Source organism: Lichenostomus cassidix, chromosome Z (assembly GCF_008360975.1).
Source record: "Lichenostomus cassidix isolate B80296 chromosome Z, HeHo_3.0, whole genome shotgun sequence".
NCBI classification, from domain to species: Eukaryota; Metazoa; Chordata; class Aves; order Passeriformes; family Meliphagidae; genus Lichenostomus; species Lichenostomus cassidix.
In genome coordinates this window covers 13828114-13850849 of record NC_139511.1, presented here as the reverse complement: position 1 = coordinate 13850849, position 22736 = coordinate 13828114, and positions in this window count along the sequence as shown.

Here is a 22736-nt window from a genome sequence, read left to right as displayed (position 1 = left end):
AAAGACCAAGGAAATGATTAAAGAATTAAAAAAACTCCAACAAACCCACACACACATACCCCTTTGTCTCACACTACCAGCTATAAACCAAAAGCTTTTAGAAAACATTTGTACAAGATTTGTAAAATCAATGTATATCTTTTTACTGGACTCTTGAGACAATTTATCTGTGTTCTTCTGATTTATTAAATAGACTGAAGATATATTTTGCGATGCATTATGTTACTATAGCTCATCTTCATATTTTATTTTTGATGTTGTGTAAGGCCTTGGTGTAACACCTGTCTTTTCAGAACTATCAGTTTCGGTTATGGTTCTTTATTTTTACTTGCCATTTTTTCACTTCGGCTTTCATTTTATATAGGTGTCACTATCTGAAGTCTATTGTGGCATTATGAGTCATCATATTCCCGTTTACTGATCACAAGCTCTAAACCAGCTCTCCCCTTTCCCTTCAATTCTATGCAAAAACCTCTTTGATCTACCGCTTGTCATTTCGGGTCTCAAAAAGTACAGCTTTTGTCGTCAATTGGCTCTGAGCAATTTAAAACTTGTGTCTTTGATTTCATTGCTATTTAACAAAATGACCTTTTGCTGGAAAGAGTTATAAATTTGGACACCCAAACATACTGCAATTTATCAACACCTTAATAACCCTTTAAGAAATGTTTGGTATCAAATGAAAGAAAGGACAGTGTGATTAAGATTTTTCCCAATAGCCTAAATTTTTTTTTGACACTTGGATATTAGTCAAACTATAAATTCTTTTTTTTCTTTATTTTAACTCTCCCCTGAAGCATTTCTGACAAGTTCTGATCTTACTCAATGTACACCTTTTTTTTCTCTGTTACTGTATGCTATACTTGGAGAAGTTCTTTGTGACTCATCTTCTTTCTTACTTTAAAAGAAAGATTCCTAGTGTTTGGAGAGTAGCAGCAACTATTTCAGAACACCATCTACTTTGTTCCCTTTGACATTATGAATGTGATATCTACCCAGTTCTCTAAGGTCTTCATAAAATGTTGCATTGCTAGGTAACACACAGAAGTTAAAGCACAGTCATTTATAGCTGCAGAATAACTTCATTTAATCTAAAACTGGATTTCACTCTTGAGTCGTTCATCTACTTCTGTTAAAAACTATGGAGGTGGCCAAGGTAAATTACAGTCTAGACCGGTGTTCTTACTCTTTATCACATTCCTAGCTGAATTTGTACAGATTTAAAGTGTACCTTGATCCAAGCTGAAAACTTTCCACAATCGTAAAAACCAGTTCACGTTCTAGAATCTTTAGAAAAAACAGACAACATAAAAAAATCTTTGAAGGTGTTTGATTATCTATTTTCTCAAAAAGAAGAAAAAATCCTAAACATCCTTAAAATGAAGAATATATTTATTTTTATATTAATTATTTGGAGTCCAGAATTTTCTAGAAATTTAATGGTAACATTAACTTGAGAAAAGCATATAGTAAGTTCTTCCAGGGAAATCCCAAGCTCAGCTGACTGCATACATCCATTCAGCTGTTGAGAATTAGCTAGTTTTTCAGATCTGCATCAGAGATGTGAGGTTTTGAAATATAAAGGATTCTTGTTTCTCCCATCTTTTCTTTCAAAAGTGTTTTCTAAATATCTGCCCAGTGCAACAGAATTTCTACCAGTATATCTCAGCCACAGAAATATAGGATCATTATGGGGTTTAAACTAGTTTTGGGTTTGGTTTTTTTTTCCCCACAGGTATACATGGATGAGTAAATTTCTGAACTGTAGATTATGAAGGAAGTTATTTTACAATAAGTCTGCTACACACTTCATATTGCTTTTAATCCACAAGTACAGATGAGGATTTTGAATGGCAAAACATATGAATCAGAAGTACATCTGCAAAGCAGAGTCCTAATTTCCAAAGGGTAAGTACAACACTCTACAACTTCCTTTGTTCTTGGCTTTCTCCCACATATAATTTTTGTGCACGCAAAATTTGAGGATGCAAAACTGATGGCAAATCTTAACCTGCTAGCCACCTAAACAAGACTTTTATTTTGAAATTGAAATCTAGATTAATAAATACCTTAATATTACCAACATCAATTACGATGATAATAACAATATGACCCAATGCAGTCTTAAATACAAGACTTGGATAATAGCTCATGCCCTACGCTCTTGTCTGCTTCCAGCCAGGACAAGATTAATATTTACAGTAGGCAGGAAGGGGCATGGCTGACACCTTGAGGTTAATCTATACATCTATACCACCTCATGTCATCTGCTGGGGATGGGGAAAACGTCTCTTCCATGGCAGGTAGCATGGCAAAGGGAACAGTTGGGTAATGTTGGGAGGACCCTGATAAAGTGACAGATTATTTGCAAGGACAATGCTGTGGCAACTCCACACAGGAGCAACACAGTGCAGTTTACTGGGCCCTGTAGCTGGACACAGTTAACACTAGACAGCAACCTCAGGGGAAGGAGGAAGAAATTAGAACAACAGGTACCATGGCCACTCAAACTCAGCTGAATCAGAGGAACAATCCATGCTGGTAGCAGTTGTCCCTATACTGAAGAACTCTAAGACCAAATAAATTGACATAGTGAGGGAGGAAGTTGAAGTGAACCTGTTTGGGAATGAATGGCAAATAGACCCATTTGTGACTGGCCCAGAGGCCCTGTGCTTCCTTGGCCTACATGACGTCAGTATTGGGTATTTCAAGGCCCAAAAAGGCCGTTGTTGGGCTTTTGGGAGAGCTGCTGTGCAGACAGAGGAAATAGAACAGCTGAACACCTTGCCTGGTCTCTTAGAAGACCATTCTACTGCTGAGGGACTGCTGAGGGTCAAAGAACAACAGCTATTGATCCCTACTGCAACAGCGCAGTGTCAGCAATACCACACCAACTGGGACTCTGTGACCCCCATCCAGGAGATGATTCCTGAACTGGAGAGCCAAGGAGTGGCCAGCAAGACTCACTCACCCTTTAACAGCCCCATATGGCCAGTGTGTAAGTCCAATGGAGAGTGGAGACTGACAGTGGACTATTGTGATCTGAATAAAGTAACACCACCATTGAGCGCTGCTGTGCCAGACATGCTGGAACTTCAATACCAGCTGGAGTCCAAGGCAGCAAAGTGGTGCCATCACAGACATTGCAAATGTGTTTTTCTCCATGTCTTTAGCAGCAGAGCTCAGGCCACAGTTTGTTGTCACCTGGAGGGGTGTACAGTACACCTGGAACCAACTTCCCCAAGAGTGGAAACACAGCCTCACTATTTGCCTTGGACTGATTCAAACTGCACTGGAAAAGGGTGAGGCACTTTCAGTACATTAATGACATCATTGTATAGAGGAGCACAGCAGATGGAGTTTCTGAGAAAGGGAAGGTGATAATCCAAAACCTGACAGCCAGTTTTGTCATAAAACAAACTAAGGTCAAGTATGTAAGGAAATTGGGTTTTCAGGAGTAAAATGGCACGATGGACATTGCCAGATTCCAATGGATGTGTTCAACAAAATATCAGCCTTGTCCCCACCAACCACTAAAAAGGAAACACAGCTTCCCTATGCATTGTGGGTTTTTGGAGGATGCATATTTCCGATCACAGTAGGATTGTAGATCCTCTCTATCATGTGACCCAGAAGAAGAATTTCAAGTGGGGTCCTTAAACAACAATAATCTTTTGAACAAATCAAACAGGAGTTGTTCACGCAGTAGGCCTAGAGCCAGTCACAACAGGACAGGATGCAAAAAATGTGCTCTACATTGCAGCTGGGGAGAGCGATGCTTTCTAGAATCTCTGGCAAAAAGTACCCAGGGAAACTCAAGGACAACCGCTGGGATTCTGAAATCAGGAACACAAAAGATTTGAGGCCTGCTGAAAAAGAGATCCTGGGAGTTTATTAAGGCATTCAAGTTGCTTCAGAATTGATGGGCACCAAAGCACAGCTCCTCCTGGCACCCCAACTGCCTGTGCTGAGCTGGATGTTCACAGGGAAAGTCCTTTCCACACATCATTCCACTGAGGCCATGTGGAGTAACTGGACTGCACTGATCACACAATGAGCTCATATAGGAACACCCACTTACCCAGGGATCTTGGAATTTATCATGGACCAGCCTGAAGGTGAAGCTACCAGAAAATGAAAAGTGGTATGCTCTCCTCACTGAAGGTTCCTGCCATATTATAGGGCTACACTGACAATAAAAAGCTGCTATATAGATTCTTATGTGACAAGTCACAGAAGAGGGACAAGGTGGATCAAGACAGGTTTCAGCAAAGCTGAAAGCCATCTAGCTTTCAGACAGATCAATGGAAAAAACCAGTTGGCAGCACAGAGATAAACCCAGCTGGTTTCTGATGTTAGTCACCATTAACACTTGATTGTACTTCACTGTCAAAAATAGTGGTCACATAATGGAAGTGGCATGTTTATCCACTTTCAAGGCCAACATAGGCATGAAGACTTAAAAATGACATGGCACAGCTATACTGCATTTTTTGGAAAGGATTGTTTTGCTGAATTGTGGCAAGACATTTCTACTTGGGCAGAGAAGTTGGCTCTAAAATACGTCATGTAGATGCACACACACACAGGAGTTGGGCTACTGAAGAGCATCATGACAATGGACAGGCGGATCGGGCTGTCAAGATTGAAGTGTCTCAGGTGGATCTGGACTGGCAACATAAGGGTTAATTATTCCTGGTCAGTGAGCCCATGATGCCTCAGGTCATCAGGGAAGAGATGTAACATACAGATGGGTTCCTGATCAAGTGGTGGACTTAACCATGGACACTACTTCCAAGTTGATCCCTGACTGTGAAACACTTGCTGTAATCAAGCAGGCCAAGCAGGTAAAGCCTCTGTGGTATGGTGGACAATGGTCCAACTATAAATATGGGGAGGCCTGGCACACCAATTTGCTCACACTCCTGCAAATCCACCAAGGCAATTATTGCGTGCTGACAGTGGTGTAAAGAATCACTGGATGGCTGGAGATGTACCCTGTGCCTTACTCCACTGCCTGGAACACTGTCTTAGGCCTTGAAGATCAAGTTCTGTAGTTACATGGCACCCCAGAAAGAACTGAGTTTAACAATGGGACTCATTTCATTAATAGACTCTTGGACACTAGGGCCAGAGAGCACAATATTGAGTGGGTATCATATTCCCTGTCATGCACCAGCATCTGGGAAAATTGAACAGTACAATGGACTGTTAAAACCACACTGAAATCAATGGGTGGTGGGAACTTCAAACATTGGGATGTACATTTGGCAAATGTCACCTGGGTGAGATTTGAGGCTCTGCCAAAACACTAGAGGCTCTACCAAAACACTAGAGGCTCTACCAAAAGACCTGGCCCTGTCGAATCAAAACCTCCATGTACCACAGAAGTGGTTGAAGCCCTTATGGTGCATATGGGGACTATATTAAGGAAGACAGTTTCATTTAGTCCTGCCTCAAACAAAGGCAAGGACACGGGTGAGCTTGGTGTGTAATGCAGTGGGACAGGGAATCACACTGAGCACCTCGAGGGGATTTGACTCTTGAGTGAAAACAGTCAGTAATATGTTGTTGAATGATATTGTTTGATGAATGACCCTGCCATAGTATGGACTGCAATAGACAGTGAGTAAGGACTGTTCCAGATATACATATATATAGATGTATATATTTATTTATTATAAATATATATTTATTTATTTTATATAATTATATAAATATATAGTATATATACTATATATATACTAATATATAGTATATATAATATATCATTATATATATTATCTATTTATAAATATATATTTATTTATTATAATTTTATTTATTTATTTATTTTTCTGGTGCAGCTTTAAACCAGCTGACAGCACACCAGCCCTCCTGCCTTGGAATGCATCCAAGACAAACAGAAACCATAATCATGGACTAAATAAACTCCATAGACATCTTGGAGGGATAGCCTTTGAGCATGGAAATGTCACCTGTGCTTTTGTGGGTACATACACATATGTACCTCTACACATATATATATGTATGTGTGTGTGTATGTGTATGTATATATGAATAGATGTGTGTGTATATATATATATGTATATAGATTCATGAATATAATTGGAAGCTATAGGATCTGACCATGACAGACGATACAGAAAATAGGGGTGGATAATTTTCTGGTTCCAGTCAGGACAGGGTTAATTTTTGCAGTAGCCAAGAGGGGTTATTCTATACCAGAATTAGACGTTATTCTATACCAACTCATGTCATTTTCTGGGGACAAGGAACCCTTTTAGGTCAGGTAGCTAGGGGAGAGTGTGGTCAGATATTATTGGGGGTAGGAACTTGTATATGGATCATTTGCTTCTTGTTCAATCTTATTAGTTTTGTTGCTTTTACTGTTTGTTTTGTTATCTCATTGATGTTTCCAGTAAACTGTTCTTTTCTCAGCCTGTGATCTTTACCTATTTTGTGCCTCCAATTCTCCTCTCCATCCCACTAGAGGGAGAGGGGAGGGTAAGTAAGCAGTACGTAGTTCAGAGTGATTTCAGTAGGAACATTTAATTGGAGAACACCTTTCATAAACCATGACAACTGTCTATCTATGTACCTTTTTATTCTACCTCTTCTCTCAGGCTTGCTCATAAGATTGAGAAAATTTTACAAACCAAAGTCTCGAGAAGAGAAATCAATGTAGTTTAGGCTTAAAAATCAAATGTAGTTTAGACATAAAATATAATCCTGGTTACCTTATTCAGGGTGTCCATACAGACACAAACACAAACACATGAATACACATGCATCTATATGATCAAAACTACATGGAAAATATTTTGAACTTTGTAGAAGAAGCAGCTGTGTACTTGCAGTTGTCAAAGTCCCCAGCTGTGCCTTCTGTGTAAGATCATGCAATGCTGTCTCCAGATTGTCAGGAGAACATATTAATTTTGCACCATTTTCTGTTCCCTTTACACTCTTTGTCATGAAAATGAGCATGTATAATGAAGAGAACATGAGAGGCATTAACATTCGATGATACTTCACTGTCAAAAATAGTGGTCACATAATGGAAGTGGCATGTTTCTCCACTCTCAAGGCCAACATAGGCACGAAGACTTAAAAACGACATGGCACTGCTATACTGCATTTTTTGAAAGGTTTATACTTCATGCAAATTCAAAACGCCATTATGATTGACAATAAAACAAAAAATTATTTTAGCAAACTGCCAATGTTACAGAATTAATTCCAAATTCCAATCTTTTTGTTTCCCAAATTTCAGGAATTACAAAATCATTTTGTCTTGAAAGAGCCTTGTCCGTGTAGGACTGCCAGAATCATTGGAAGAATTTTTGTGGCTTGAATACAAACCTCTTTGAAAACAAATTTCAAATCCCGTTTGTGACAAATTACTTCTAACCCACTATTTTATCTGACACCTAAAACAGGCTACCTGAAACAGAGGCCAAGACAAATTAGGAGAATAAAAGCAGACAAATTTATTCAAGGCCTTCAAGGTACATTCAGGCAAGCAAAGCCCCCTTGGGCTGCACCCAAAATGGACACAGGGTAACAAGCTCTTCACCTTTTCTAAGTTCTGTCGTTCTAGCATATTGGCGCTTAAATCTCCAATCACGCCTTTAGGCAGTGATGTTAACCACTGCAGGCCCACTCCCCCACAACATACTGCTGCTTACATATTTTTGGGCCCTAGGGCAACGAATGTCTTTGGATTTCTATTCAGAGGCAATTGTTTTGACTAACAAAGCTGGGAACAGACATTTTTATCCTTCTATAAGAAGCACAGAACTGAACCAAATTACAGACACATGAAGAATTACTGAAGAATGCTAGAAATTAAGGCATCACAACAACATTCTATTTTGTGTTTGTTTCTGAAACCCAGTCTTCTATGTGCCATCATCTAACCCAAAGGATATTTTGCAGCTAGACAGTAGAGACTTGAATGAAAAGAAAATGCTGAGCAACACAAACACGGTCGTTATTTGGCCATACGAATTCAGCTACATAATTTTCAGCTGATTTTGCATGCTTGAAATTGTAAATCAAACACCTTGACTGCTGCTGGCTTCTGTAATAGCAGCTGCTCTCCCTGGCCTGAAGACCACCACCTCCTGTTTCCAAGTACAAGTCAGAGGGGTACAAGTTTCCTCCAACCCACCTTCTGACCTTCTGAGGCATTGTGTCAATGATGTAAATGGATCATGTAGCTGGGAAACAAAACATCACTTCCTTGTGAAAACATGCAGTGACAAAAAAAAAAAAAAAAGAGAGAGACTCCAAACCTCATTCATCTGGATGTAGCTGAGGATTTTGTATAAGAAGAGATGTTCTGATAGCTCTCACTTAATCTGTTCCCAAATCTTCAAGAGCAGATTACTGGCTTGCTCTCCATGCAAAAGATGGCCACAGGGGCAGTTTAACCACACTGCTTTTGCATGTTAAGATTATAGGAGGATAAAATATTTTATCTATCATGCAGCACTAAGAATGAAAAAAACCTGTAGTAGTAAGATGGGGATACCTTCAAAGCTTGGTTTGGGAGAGAATTCAATCCAAAATAATCTTGAAGAAATCAAATAGATATTTCTTCACAGACCATGCCCCTGGGCAGAGAATCAGTGATTTCCCAGCATATTATCACGGTGATGAATGCCCACATACCACATGTCTCTCCCTGCTTTGGAGATACTATATTCTTCTACTGATCTTCCTCATCTCTTTGCTGGAAATGTAATGTAAAAGGGCAAATACTACCAAGAAAGACCTCCTGAACTGTCATATCCACCTTCTACCTCAGGAGAGCACAACATGTAACATTTTTTGTGGTGAACAAATGCCAAACTCCTGAGTTAGAAAGGGCAAGAATACCAATAAAGCAATGTCTGTCTTCTGGTAGACAGCATTGTCAAGATCATTGCTCACACAGGAATGGTTTTCTCAACAGCTTATAGAAAATCTCTTTTTCTCATCCACAAGATTACCTTCCCCTAGATGATCATTATGTTTCCGCTGTATTCTTCTGAAAAGCCATTCTAGGAAGTTAAAAATTATTCTGAAAAAGGAGAAAATTAAGTTCTTCCCTAGTTTGCATTTATCTAAGACCCATCTGAAGCCGTGATCCTTCTTATCAACCCTATATGCATACTGCAGTGCATACAGAACCATTCTTGGTTTTGGTGGACATGAAGTATTTAAGTTTGGACCAAACAACACAACATTAGGAAAGGAATCTTTTTATTCTTATGTCCTGAGTGGAAGCAACACTAACCATCTTGTTCCATAGAACATAAGGTATTTTCAACAGACTTATTGTACCTGGAAGTCCAAAACAACAAATATTACAGGATGTCAGCTTAGTTCTCTCTCAATACTTGCAATATTACATATGCAGCTGAACAGAGTGAATCATCAGATGACTCAAACTCCAAACACCATTATAACAGTAAATAAATAAAGTCGTTCACACTAAGGAATTGCATTCATGCACACAGCCTTACTGAAAAACATGATTGAGAGTAATTTGAAAAGAAATAAATGCAATTTGAATTTTTAAAAAACTCATCAGCGCTGCTATGGTTCCCATGAATAAACAGATCTGATTTTTCAAATCTCTTTAACCTTCAAAGATGATTAGGGAGTAATTTTTGTTGTTGCTGCTGTTGCACAAATGGATGGATACATTTTCCAGCAAGTTTTGGAGACAGGCTGGTAGCAGGTACAATTAATTCAGTACATATCATTTACTGCATCCTTACTTCTTTCACAGAAATCCTTGCCAACTGATCCCAGGCAGAAGATTGGCTTTGGTTCTGCAAGCAGCTGCTCAACTTCCCACTTTGCTGGAGGTAAGATGTCACAGTAAAGCAGCTGCTGAAAGGGTGGGAGGGAGAAGCCAGCAAGCAGAAACAATTGTGTTGATAAAAAAAAAAAGGAGAAAAATACAAGAGTGGCAATCTTACTTTCCTCAAACAGATTGGGCTATACTCCATCTTATTTGCCTAAAAAGAAACAGTGTGGCCATAAGATAACCTTGAAATATGTGAACTCTTGGAAACTTACACAACTCAGAAAACCAACATAAAACAAATCTACCAATGATATATTATTCTACTGATAATGAGTTCTGTGATTTGACATACTTAGAGATCTGAGGTTCATGAAGATTCAGTATGGATTTAATCTTATCTGATTCTGCTTTAAATGCATTAAACCTGTCTTGTAAGAGATAGTAATTATTTACATCAACGTTGGTATGAATAAGAGTTTTTAGGCTTAAACTCAAATTAAATAGATGCAGAGAGAACTAAGAAAAAACGTCTGGAATCCCAAAAGTCAATAAATAAATTAAAAAAATAATCTTTGGTGTAGCAGTAATCTGCTGAGATCAATGATACCCTATTTAAAGATCTATCCTGATAATTTTACTTGCATAATTAGGCATGACTCAAATAAGTCAAGGTAAATTGCCAGTTATCACATGCAATGAATAGATTTTTTGGAAGACTTTAAAGCTGTGGATTTTTAAAATATGGTCAGAGCCCAAATTAATTCAGAGATTGTTATATGACAGTTACACTGTACTTCGGTAAAACACTTTGGAGTACTCCAGAATACTCACTGTGATATTTCAGAAATAAAATAAAAAACCCCACCAAAGTGCCCATAATGCTGAACTCTTACAGAACACATAACAAAATTCCAACACTTTAAAACTGCAAGATTGTCTTAGGGACCTTTTTTAAATATGAAAGCTTTTCTGCTCCTCGAATAACATGAATCCAGGAAAGAGGACTTTTAAAAAGCATTCCATCTTTACAAATTCTGAAAATACCAAGCAGCTGGCAAACCAATATTGCATTTGCTTAAGTTTTTGGTATTCAGGCAGGAGGACAAAGTACCTTCCTGCAGTGGACAAAACCAGTGTAAACAAATACATGTTCTAAAAGTAGAATTTAAATGTAAAATGTGACTCAAAGGGACACAAAGCACATAAAACATTTTAAGTCATGAGTGTTATGTATAAGTACAGGTTATTATATAAAATATAATAACAAAATAATCAGTACCCTGATTCTCCACTTGTTAATAAGATAATTAAAACATCATTATGACACATAGATTAGTACATAGATTTAAATTTTATTCCTCTACTTCCATGCTACAGAGATTGTGGGCATTAGAACTTCTCAACTTTTTTTTGGCCTTGCCTGTTTGTTGTCCTTGTTTATCCTAATAAAAACTACTGTTTCAGTTATTTTTTGCCTAAGGAAGATTTAATTAAGCCCATCCTTTTTCTAAGGAGGAAGTCCTTAATATCTGTAAAGACTATAAGAAACAACACACCCACCAAATCTAAACTGGCACAACTAGGTGGCATGCATATGTATAGTGTCTACATTTCATTAGAATGTGTATCTCTCCTTTCTGCCTGATTGTTTTTGCCACAATCTTAACCTATTTTTCTTTGTTCACCCACTCTCTGCATTTTATAGCATATGTAGCATTTTTTCCTTTTCATTTTATTTCTTGTTTTTAGTCTTAACAAACATTCAGACCCCACATTGATACCTCTTCATCAACATTACGTTGATTAAAAAATATGTCAAAACCAGAATGTGTAGGTCTGGATATAAAATCAAAAGTAGTCTACATTTGTTCATTATTAACCTGACTTACCCTCTCCTCCAACTACTCTTAAGCTTTGTCACAATCCAACAAAATAATAAAAGCAAAACCTGCTCTCATTAAGCAATGGAAAAGCCACTAACTTTCTGAGGAAAGAAGTCTTTATATGCCAAAGTTAAGTTGTAGATACCTAGTGGTCATACTGATCTGCTGTTAATGTGGCAAGCACTTGAACCTTTCTTATCAAAAATAATCAGTGACAACTTTGGCGCATTTAAAATCTTTTCTTACTTTTTCTTTCTTTATTTTTTTATCCTCCACTCCCAGTCAGCATGAAGCTCTATTCCCCTTTAACTAGCCATATTGAACAAAGAAAGCATCTGCCTCATTCTTTTCCCCTACTGTGACATTTTACAGAGAAGAAGCTTAATTACAACTGATTTTCTAAAGCTCATGTGCAAAAACCATAGCAGAATTGTGAGCAGAACTCAGATTTTCCAGCCTTGCTTTCATCCTTCCATAAACTCCTGTTTTCCTTGTGTGCAGTTGGATTAACTGAGCCTGCCATGACCATGCTAGGGTGGCTTTCCCTTTGAAAGGAAATAGTTGGTCAGAAAACATGAGAATTTCAGCAGTGAACACAAATCTGAATACTTCCAGACTGATTGTGGTACTTCCATCAAGTTGATGAAATGACCCCAAAATATCCCTCAAAAAATATTTATTTTGTTTTACCTGGCTTATTTCAATTATGTGATTTCTGATATAAGGTCATCCATGTCATCCCACATGGCAGAGGAATATAGATGAATGACGACAGAGTGACAAGGTCCTTCACCAGATCTGCCACAGAAAGCCACAAAAATTAAAAATAAAAATAAAATTCATTCCTCTAAAGAGTTTTCCATCTTGTAGCTTTGCTGCCATGTCTGGTCCCAAAGAGTAATTTTCTGCTTTTATTGCTCCTTCTTGACATCAGAGTTTTGTCAGGCACAGGCAGACAAGCTGGCTGGTCTTCAATTTACATTTACAAAAAAGACAATTCTTCAAACTTTGTTGCACACAAATCACAATAAGAATAAAAAATAAGCTGGAAAACAAAAGCTTCTAGTCCCGTTTCTGGTTTTAGCACCTTCCAGTCTCTGCTGAATGAACCCTGTAGGAACCAACAGAAGGAAAACAAGGTAGTCTTGACTGAACAAGAAACTCACACTTCAAACAAAAAGGGAAGAAATGAAAAAAAGTCAACAGACTTTTTGAACTCCCAAGAGGATCCAAAGCTAGTTTGATTTAACATTTTAGATAGCATGCAGCTTAATAATTTACCAGATTCCCAGTGACTAACTAATACCTATTCATAAGAGCTTTGTTTGAGTTCTTGGTCTTGGCAGGTATTTGCAAAGGAGCAGGTGATTTGAATTACATTGTATGTAGAAACTCTGAATTCATGCTAATTTATTACCCATGCCACCATGTGATAAACAGTAGTTTAGCAGTATTTGTTACTCCTGCCACTAATTTTACTTTTTTCCAAAGCTTGCTTTGTATAAATTAATGAAAACACAGGAACATTTCCTATTATCAAGATATCAAATTATATACTAGGAACAAAAAAATTCAACAACCAACCAAAACCCCAAATACAAATTAAAAAAGAAAACGTTACTATTTGGCATAACATTTGTAGTAGAAACATTTTCAGACCTCATGGAAAAAATGTTTAATCATGGATTGCCACATGCCACTGTGGAGTACAATTCAATGACATTAATTCTTTCTTTCTATTTTTACTTATGCCACAAGGATTATGGAAAAATATCCAAAACCCCCTTCAACATCCAAGTGTCTAGCACTTGTAACTGATTAAAACAAAGCCTTGGAAATCTACAACAGCTGTTGAATTTGAAATGACAGAAATGTTAAAACCCCAAGGTAATGCTTTGATTACTAACAAATAGGTCCTGGTTCAACAAAGCTCAGGTTGTTCAAACAACCACTGGGATATTTCCCTTCCCATTAATGTGCAAAAAAAAGAAGTAAAAAACAGGGCAAGTTGGATCAATAGGCTACTCTAGCACACTATGACTCTTGCATGTGGAAAGCCCAAGATGGCAAATACCAGGTCAGTTTTTATCCTGTTTGGCGTTTAAATGATGAACACTGAGACAATTTTTACTGTAGAAAAGAGAAAAAAAAATCACTATAAAAGCAGACACTGTGAATTAATCTACAGAGAAAATGGAACAACTGAGTGAACCTGGCCTAATAATTGATTATATCTGATGATTTTATAATTATTTTAGGTGATGCATTTGAAAGTAACGCACCTGAGCAAAGCATCTTTTCTCCTGTGTGCTTCAGAACTGCTGGGCTTTCTGAGCGAATTCAGATTGACAGGTCTGGAGAATATATTTATCCACAGACCAGGCAGAAGCTAGAGGGCAGAAATGAAATCTTTCCCCCACCTCAGCCCTGACCATTAGGGGCAGGTGAGGAGCAAGTTTTTTTGTGTTAGAGTCAAGTTCCTTCATCTACAGGTGATTTTATTGATTGCATTTTTCAATTTGTTTATTTTGTTTTTGTAAAGCAACACTCTTACTTCAGAAAAACAAAGAGTATGCTACTGAGAGACTCAGGATTTTTCTGTCAGAGCAAAACAGTGGTTCTGCCTCTTTTTAAGGTAGGTGCCACATCATCCTTTTGGTTGAATTAAGCTCCTCAGTGTAACCCTGCCACCATTAAGGTGAGACAGAAACTTTTGATTGTGAAGAAGTTGCCAATAAGTTATTGTTGCTGCTTCTGCTCCTATGTGAAGACAGAAGATGATCTCTTCAGTAATTAATGCCCTAAGGTAGTAAAGTCAGCCTCATCACTGGTAAGAAAAAATTGTCTTTTGCTCTTTTTTTCCTTCTATTTTAGTTTTTCTTAAACAGTCTTGCTCTTCCTTTGCCTTTTTATTTCTGCATGCTGGGCTTGGTTCCTCCAGTTAAAATAAAACAGTTAGCTGTCCAATGAAATGAAATGTTTCATAAACTATTTATTTTCCTCTGCTCCATGCCCCCTCCAACACTGTTTACTAATAAAGTGCTGGTAAATAGCAATGGAAAGTAGATGTGCATAGTAGCCCAGGAAAAAGTAAAAATGTTTGAATGGGAAATGGAATGGTCATACTGAAACTTACATTAATTTCCCAAATAAAATTCTTGAGTTTTTTTCTTATTTAAAGCTTAGTGGACAAGAAGCTCTTGAACAAACACCAAAATGGAGTGCGTGTATTAAATGGATAAGTGTATTTAATTCACATGAAAAAAGCAGAATCTTGAAAGGTTGCACTAGAGATGACATTTTTTTAAAAAGTACTGTGCAGTGATGACCTTTGATTATAAATAAAAGCTTTTACAATTCTAAAGACTACTGTACTGTAACTTTCCAACTATATTAGACATAGTTGGTATAATTTGATTCTTAAAGAACATAGCAATCTTTGGTTTGGTTTTTTGTGGTTTTTTCTTTCTTTTTTAATTTTTTTTTTGCTTTTTGGTTTTTATTTTTTGCTGTTTGTTTGTTGGTTTTTTTTTTTTGTTGTTGTTGTTGTTTTTTAAATTGCAAGTTTATCACCTGCAACTGATCAGAGAATGTCACTGCATTGGAAATACATACGTAGCAAATTAAATTCTATTCAATAGTAAAAATAGTCTCCATGACTTGCAGTCCTTCACATTATGTTACATCCATTTACATTCAATTAATTGCCATCTTTTTTTTTCCTCAGCACTAGAAAATATTATTTTATCCAGTTTCTTAGACAACTTTAAAAATATATATAACCCATGGTATCATTCTAAGATTTATCCTAACTCTACAGCAGAAGATCTTCTAATTGCAACGTAAATTGGAGCACAAATGAGAAAATTGTGAGACACAGGATAAAAGACAAAAGCTGCATTGTAAGCATAATGCAAAATATTTTCGTGTTTCTTTAGAAGTTCCATGACAGAAAGGCAAACAGCTCTAGTGAGGTATTGCTTTGAGCCTTATTGAAAACATGCAATTGAATTTAGCATTTAATCTAAATTTATAAAAGTGTATAAAATTGCTGGTTCTGGCCAGGACAGGGTTAATTTTTTTTTTCAGTAGCCCAAAGGGCCATGGCTTGGACCCAGCAGTTATTTTATACCACTTCTCATCATTGCTGGGAGGAGGAGTAAGGGTCTTTCTTCTGGGGAGGAGCTTTTTCTGGTTAGGAAAAAATGGTGGAGGGAGCCATCTGGTATGGTTGGGGGCTTTCTGTATGAATAATTTGTTTTCTTATACCCTCTGTCATTGGTATGGTTGTTGTTCCTGTTCATTTTCTTAGCTCATTGCTGTTTCCAGTAAATTGCTTGTATGTCAACCCATGATATTTGCCTTTTGTGAGTCCAGTTCTCTATAGCCCACTGCAGGAAGAGGGAGATAAGGAGGGGGTGGGTGAGAGAGAGATAGAGATAGAGAGAGAGAGAGAGAGAGAGAGAGAGAGAGAGGGGGAAGTGTGTGATTTAGAGTCTTGGTGGGGACACTGAATTGGTAAAAGTACCATTCCTAAAACATGATCATAATATAACATTGACTACTAGAAGCTAAGGGACCTGTTTCTCTTCCTCTAACCTAAGACCAATGCAATGGAAAATACAATAAAATTAATATCTATAAAGCATTTCTTCACTATTTGTAGAGACTGCAATATAAAAGTTAAGATTACTTCTTTGGGCTTCCCCCCACCCTCGTTTGTACATATTTTAACACTAGACTACAACAGTTTGAAGATCTAAATAGAGATCCTTGAGTCTATGGAGAATATGTTGTAATCCTTGAAAATTTTATCACTGCATCAACGCATTAACAGGTGAACAAAGGATATTTTATGTCACAATTTAGATTCTTAAACCAGAAAGTATCACTAACTGAGTCAGCTCAGATTTTCTTTTGATTGCTTAGCTGTAACTGACACCAGGGCTTCCTCAGGAAAAAACATTTTTTTAGTGCAAAACTTTCTATTCAGAAAAGGTGAAACCTGCCTGAATGTATTGTGGCTTTGCACATACATGATATCTTACTTGCAGTAACTGACTGTCAGACATATGGAAGGCATTTTGGCAATATATGCTCAGGTGAACTCAGCACTGGCACAGCACAGCCAGTCTACTTTTGTCCGGGGAGCAATGAATTTTGATGCTACAAGCACTCCACTGGTAGTGCATATAATCACAGTACACTGCAGTACAAGACAAGAGCCCTGTCTTTATAAATATATCCAGTGTTTCTTGAAAGCGTTGAAGTGACAACACTTTATAAGATACCTCTGTGCTATCCAAATACAATGCAATCTTCAGATCTCTGTAATTATTCTTAAAGGTAAGATTCGTATCCTAAATAGGAGGGCATCTGAGCCATCAATAATGATATTTACTCCATCAATGGCTCTCTGAATATCTCTGTGCTCATTCCTAACCCATTCATGTGAGCTACTGCTTTTATTGGCAGTTAAAAATGCATATGCTTCAAAATAAGCTTCAGTTGAAACTGAGATGGGCATCCGATATTTTCACTTTTCAGGGTCTGAAAATTTTTGCAATGCTTTGTACTGCTTGTTTATGTACAATATATGGTGCAGTTGGTACCTGAGCAAAAAGGGTGTCACCGATTATCTCCTAGCTGGATGCAAAAATACCAGGTAGTTGCTGTGTTGCACCCTTGACGTGGCCGAAAGCCCCACGCAGCGCGACAAGGCAATCGGCCGAGCCAACACACGCCGGGCACTTGGAGGCAGCGAAGCACAGCAGCTGGCTGTGGAGCTCGGGGGACTGGAGCACATGGGTAAATGCAGTGGAAGTGAGGAAATGCAGACTCTCGGGTCTAGGATTCTGAGGGAGTTTGTTGAGGTCCAAGGGCGAAGGACAAAGTGCGGTGAAAGTGAATGGAAAGTGAAGGATGGCAGAGGGGCAGGGAATCCGAGGCTCGAGAGCACCAAACACAGGGCTGCACGGGTTTAAAAGGGGAGGGAAAAGGGGAGTGGCTGACTCCGGAGAGCCAACCAGGGAAGGCCAGTGGGGAGGAGATGGGGGGGGAAAGGGGTTACAACCAATAACAATAGACTGGGGGAGGACACAAATCTGGGGACCCAATAGGGCATCAAGCTGAGGAGAATCTTCTGCAACACAAACCATATGTAGAACTGGGGCAGGGGAGTGTGTGGGGCCAATGGGCTCTTGACATTATGCTTAACTAATTCCCCAACTGCAGGGGCTTCTGGGTTGTTGCCCTAACTCAAACAGTTTGTTTCTCACTTTTACCCATGAGGCTTCCTTGGCGGGCACAAACCCCTGCGGCTGCTCACTCGAGCCCATTTGGTGGAGAGCCACTGCAACAGGTAGCGTTGCTGGAGCAAGACAATGTGACACTCAAAAAAATTTTTATCATTAACCCTGATATGTTTTTGTCTGTTCAACAAGTAGAAGTAACCCCAGAGCATGACTAATTCCTAGATTCATGGTACCTTGGGGATGCCATCAGATATTCCCATTTTATTGCAGCAATGGTACAACAGGTCAAGAAAGCCTTGGGAATAGCTTGGGATCTTCATACTCCTTATAGGCCCTAAGCTAGTGGCAAAGTAGAGTGAATTAATTATACAATCAAATTGCAATTGGGTAAAATATGTCACGACACGTCCTTGACATGGGTCTAAGCCTTGCCTTTTGCTCTTCTTTGAATTAGAATTCAGCTGCCAGGAGCCAGCAAAACAAGCCCCTGTGAGCTGCTCTATGACCCTACCATGTGCCACAAATTCCAGGAAAACATAAAAGGAGGGGTTGATTTGAATAATTACCTCATTTCTCCTAGTAAAATTATACAGGATTTGCAGTGTGCAGTTGTGCTCAGTGAGCAGTCTCCAGATTTATGGGATTGAACACACCAGTGCATGGGTTTCCACCAGGAGACTGGGTCTGCTTGAAGTACTGGGGAGCTGCTCCGCTCCAGTGAAAGTGTGTTTGTACTACACCAAGTACTATTGACAGCTTTTACTGCATTGAAACTGGACAGAGTAAAATCATGGATACATTATTCCAGAACTGAAAGGGGTGAAGCCCCTCGGGTAATCAAACAGTTGTGTGAGTAAAAACCAAGATGTTGAAGCCTCCTTTTGCTGTCAAAGTTGTTGAGTGTCTACAGATGTCCATGAAATCTGGAAACAAACACAAATTTTACAATGTACAGCTCAAGGTGACACCTCCTGAGATTTGAAGCAATCTGGACCAAACTTCATGGTTACCCAACTGGACTTGGTAAAATATCTGTTTATAATCGTCACCACACGATTGCTGTGGGTGTTTTAGTTTGCATCATGATTTTATAGCATCCCTATGCTACAAAATGAAATACAAATATTAAGAGACTAGATCCCATAAGGAACTTAGTCTCAAGAAAAAGGGGGGACTTGATAAGGACAGTAGAACATAACATTTTACTGTCATAAGGACAGTAGAACAGTCTTGGGGAAAGAGATAAAGGATGTAAACTTAGGCAAAGAGAAGTTGTGCAAAATGCGAGCCGGATGCCAGCTCAGCTCTACAAGGCTGACAAAGCAGAAGTTATGCAAAACAATACTGTGCTAACTCAAAAGCTGGGATTGAGGAAAAGCCACCTAAAAAGGACACTGGACATTGAAGAGCACTGAAGAAGACCCGAGAAGGACCAGATAAAGACTTTTATAAGGGGTGTGACTACGTAAAATAAAGTAATACATATGCATCAAGTAACCAGGGATAGCTGATGGATGTGTAATCAGTGTGTATTATAAAAACTCTACAGAGTGCTCAGGACAGTCAGTTAGAGGGAGGATCCTCTGAGTGACCAGTGCACTGCAGTAAAGAATACCTGCTTTCTAATACTCAAAACTGTGTTAGAAACTTTCTATCTGGCTGATGTCGGTATCATTTAAATACCATAATTTCGAACAAAACTAAGGATAATTTCAAAAAGAAGATTAACAATTGGGAAATACAACAATGCACAACACTGTGTGCCTGCTGTAAATGTTCAGAAACATATTAGAAAAAAGTAATTGATAATGTGTAGTCTTAGATTTTTACAGTAGGGTTATCTAAGTAACACACATTTGCTTTACTCTTGTCCTTTATACCAGCCTGTGAAACTCTGTGCAGTGGAATGAAAAAGTCCAATTACTCTTAGGGTACTTGTAGGTCTTCAGTGTCTGAAAAATGAACCAACTAAAATTGCATTATGTTTCTTAAAATTATGTGTAAATACACATAATGATACTAACTAAGGTTGTCATAAATGGATAGCAGAGACCCAAACTGTCATGAAGGATGAGCTGAAAAAATGATCATCATGATCCAAGGTAAAGAAGGAGGCTGAAGATCTTGTTACAATTTTCAGTGTATGCCATTGACATAGTTGATGTGTTAAGAAGCTGAAGGTCAGTAGATTTTCATCCTTCTAAATTACAGATTGGACAATAAATGATCTAGTAACACAAACTGTAGAAAAACATTGTTTCTGTAGATCCATTAAAGAAACAAAAATTCTGGAGACACTTCAAAACCAGTATGATATGTAAGTGCAAAATTCAGGAAATTTTAAAGTTAAGTAACAAAACTGAAGGAAGTGTCTAAATTTGATATTATATATTTTGTTACAAGAGGGAAGTACCCAGATTTTAATACAGTAATTTGACTTGCACTTTTGCAAACTGGCACATACATAGCAACAAAAAAAAAATTATTTTCAGAAATATATGTCTGAGGTGTTTTAAAAATATTTACTTTGTGTTTGACATTGAAACTAGAAATTCAAGAGTTGATTATAAGGTGAAATGCCATGCTTACATTCAAGTTTGTTATGAAGACAATTAAGTAACTCTTTAATGATAAAAATTACTTTAACTAGATTTCTAGATCATTTTCTAATAGCCTATGACTAATTGTGAAATTTGCCATTTTACCATGACTAATGTGTGAAATCTGTCATCTTTCCTCATGATTTACACAAGGTCTTAATAAGATGAACACAAAGTTGGTAATATGACATAAATAGTAATTTGTATTGTACTTGCTTAAAATTTTAGAAGAGAGAAGAGAAATTTTTCATAAGACTATGTTAGAGCCATTGGTGTGCCTGTAATATCGTCACTGGAGTCTATCAGAAATCTTCCTTTATGACCAACCATCCCTGTCTATGATTCAAAAATTACATCAGCTGATGTAATGCTATCACAAAACAAACATAAAAATACCTTCAGGAAGGGATTGGCCATTGAGTTCTTTAACCTCCCATAAATAGATGTTAACAGATGAAGCCTTCTATAAAAGCAGGAAATGTTACATAATCTAGTTAGTTTTATACATTAATTAGAAGGAAATATTGGTTTCCAAACTCCTACATTATGCTGGAAATCTTTAAAAGTTGGAATTTAGTTTTTCTCCTACTTATATTTTTATATGTACAGCCTTATAAAAGCAGTGAAGGTAGAAAATTAAATTTGCAAACAACCTTGAAACTACCTGACCTGTCAGAAACCCTTGTGATGCCAGTTGCACTAAGGTTGTTAAAAACCAAAACTTTCTGGTTTTAAATGCTGAATGTGTTTTGAAACACATTTCTGTCATCTGCAAAGAGAAAGAAAATATGTCGCTTTATCTGAAAACACTGCTTGTTGACATGGAAAGTTGTGAGGTCTTAAAGGACTTGTGAATCACATTGAAATCACATTGAAATCAGCATTTGAAAAACCTACTGAAAACTCCCTTTTACTCTTATAAAACTGAAGACTCTGCATGAGCAGGATTTGTCACCAGATGTTTCTGACCCAAGGAAAGATAGTTATAAACAGCATCTACTGAAAACATGCCAGGATATTTATTTTGTGCAAACAAACAGGCAAACAAAGAAAACAAAAATATGCATCTTGTAAAATGTGATAATTTATCAAGGGCTTTGTTATAAGAGTATAGAAGCATCTTCCAGGGGCACAATTTGAGATTTTTTTTTTTGAGGGAAACTAAAATTTTGGCTCTCAGCAATGCTGACAGTTCTTTTACATAGATATTAAGAATTGCACTTGGAGATAAAGTACTATAATAACAAAATGAAGCAAAATTCAGCTACCTTTAACAGACTGCCAAAAGTGAAGGTAATGATGCCTCTGAAATGTAATTGAAATGTATGCTAAAGGACATACAGATCGGCTGGACAGGAAGAAACTGGTTGTCTCAAAAAGCCTGTTTGCTGCATTGTCACTGCACCCCTCAGTGTCCTCCCTTTTTATAAAAATGTCAAGATGACTCTTGCATTTATTTATAGTATTTGCTGTGATGATACAACTTGGCATCTCACTTAGTATATTGCAACTCTGGCACTGTTAAAAAATTCTTCCTGAATTACCAGCTTTTACCCTAAATTTCCAATATATTGTCCTAGGCCTTGTTTGTCCTTCTCTACTGTAAAAAACTGCATGCCACTGTTTTTTCTTACCTACAGAAACACTTTCATTTCTTCTCCCCTCGCCCCTCTTCCCCCATTATCTCAGCATTTTATCTTCACTGAAAAGAACGTTTCTCATGATAAACCTTTCAGGAACTTGTGTCATGTTTTGACCCTGCCCAAAAGCCAGGCACCCATGACAGCCACTCCCTCACTTTCCCCTGCCACAGCTGGGCAGATGAGAGAAAAAAAAAATAATGAAGAGGTCCTGAGTTGAGATAAGGACCAGGAGGAAACACTCCAAGGGCAAAACAGGCTCAACTTAAAGTTACAAAGTAAATTTATTACTAAGAGCGACAGAGGAGGATAATGAGAAGTAAAATAAGCCCTTAAAGACACCGTTCTTCCTCCCATGTGCTCCCTCCTTCCCACTGATAGCGCAGGGAAGAGGGTGTGGGGGTTTGGTCAGTTTGTCATCCAGATCTTCTTCTGCTGCTCAGGGAGAGTAGTCACCTGCTGCACTGTGCGGTCCATTCCCACGGAGATTGTTCTCCAGGAACTTCTCTAATGTGGTTCCAAATCTCACGCACAGCAGTTCTTCCAAAACTGTCTCA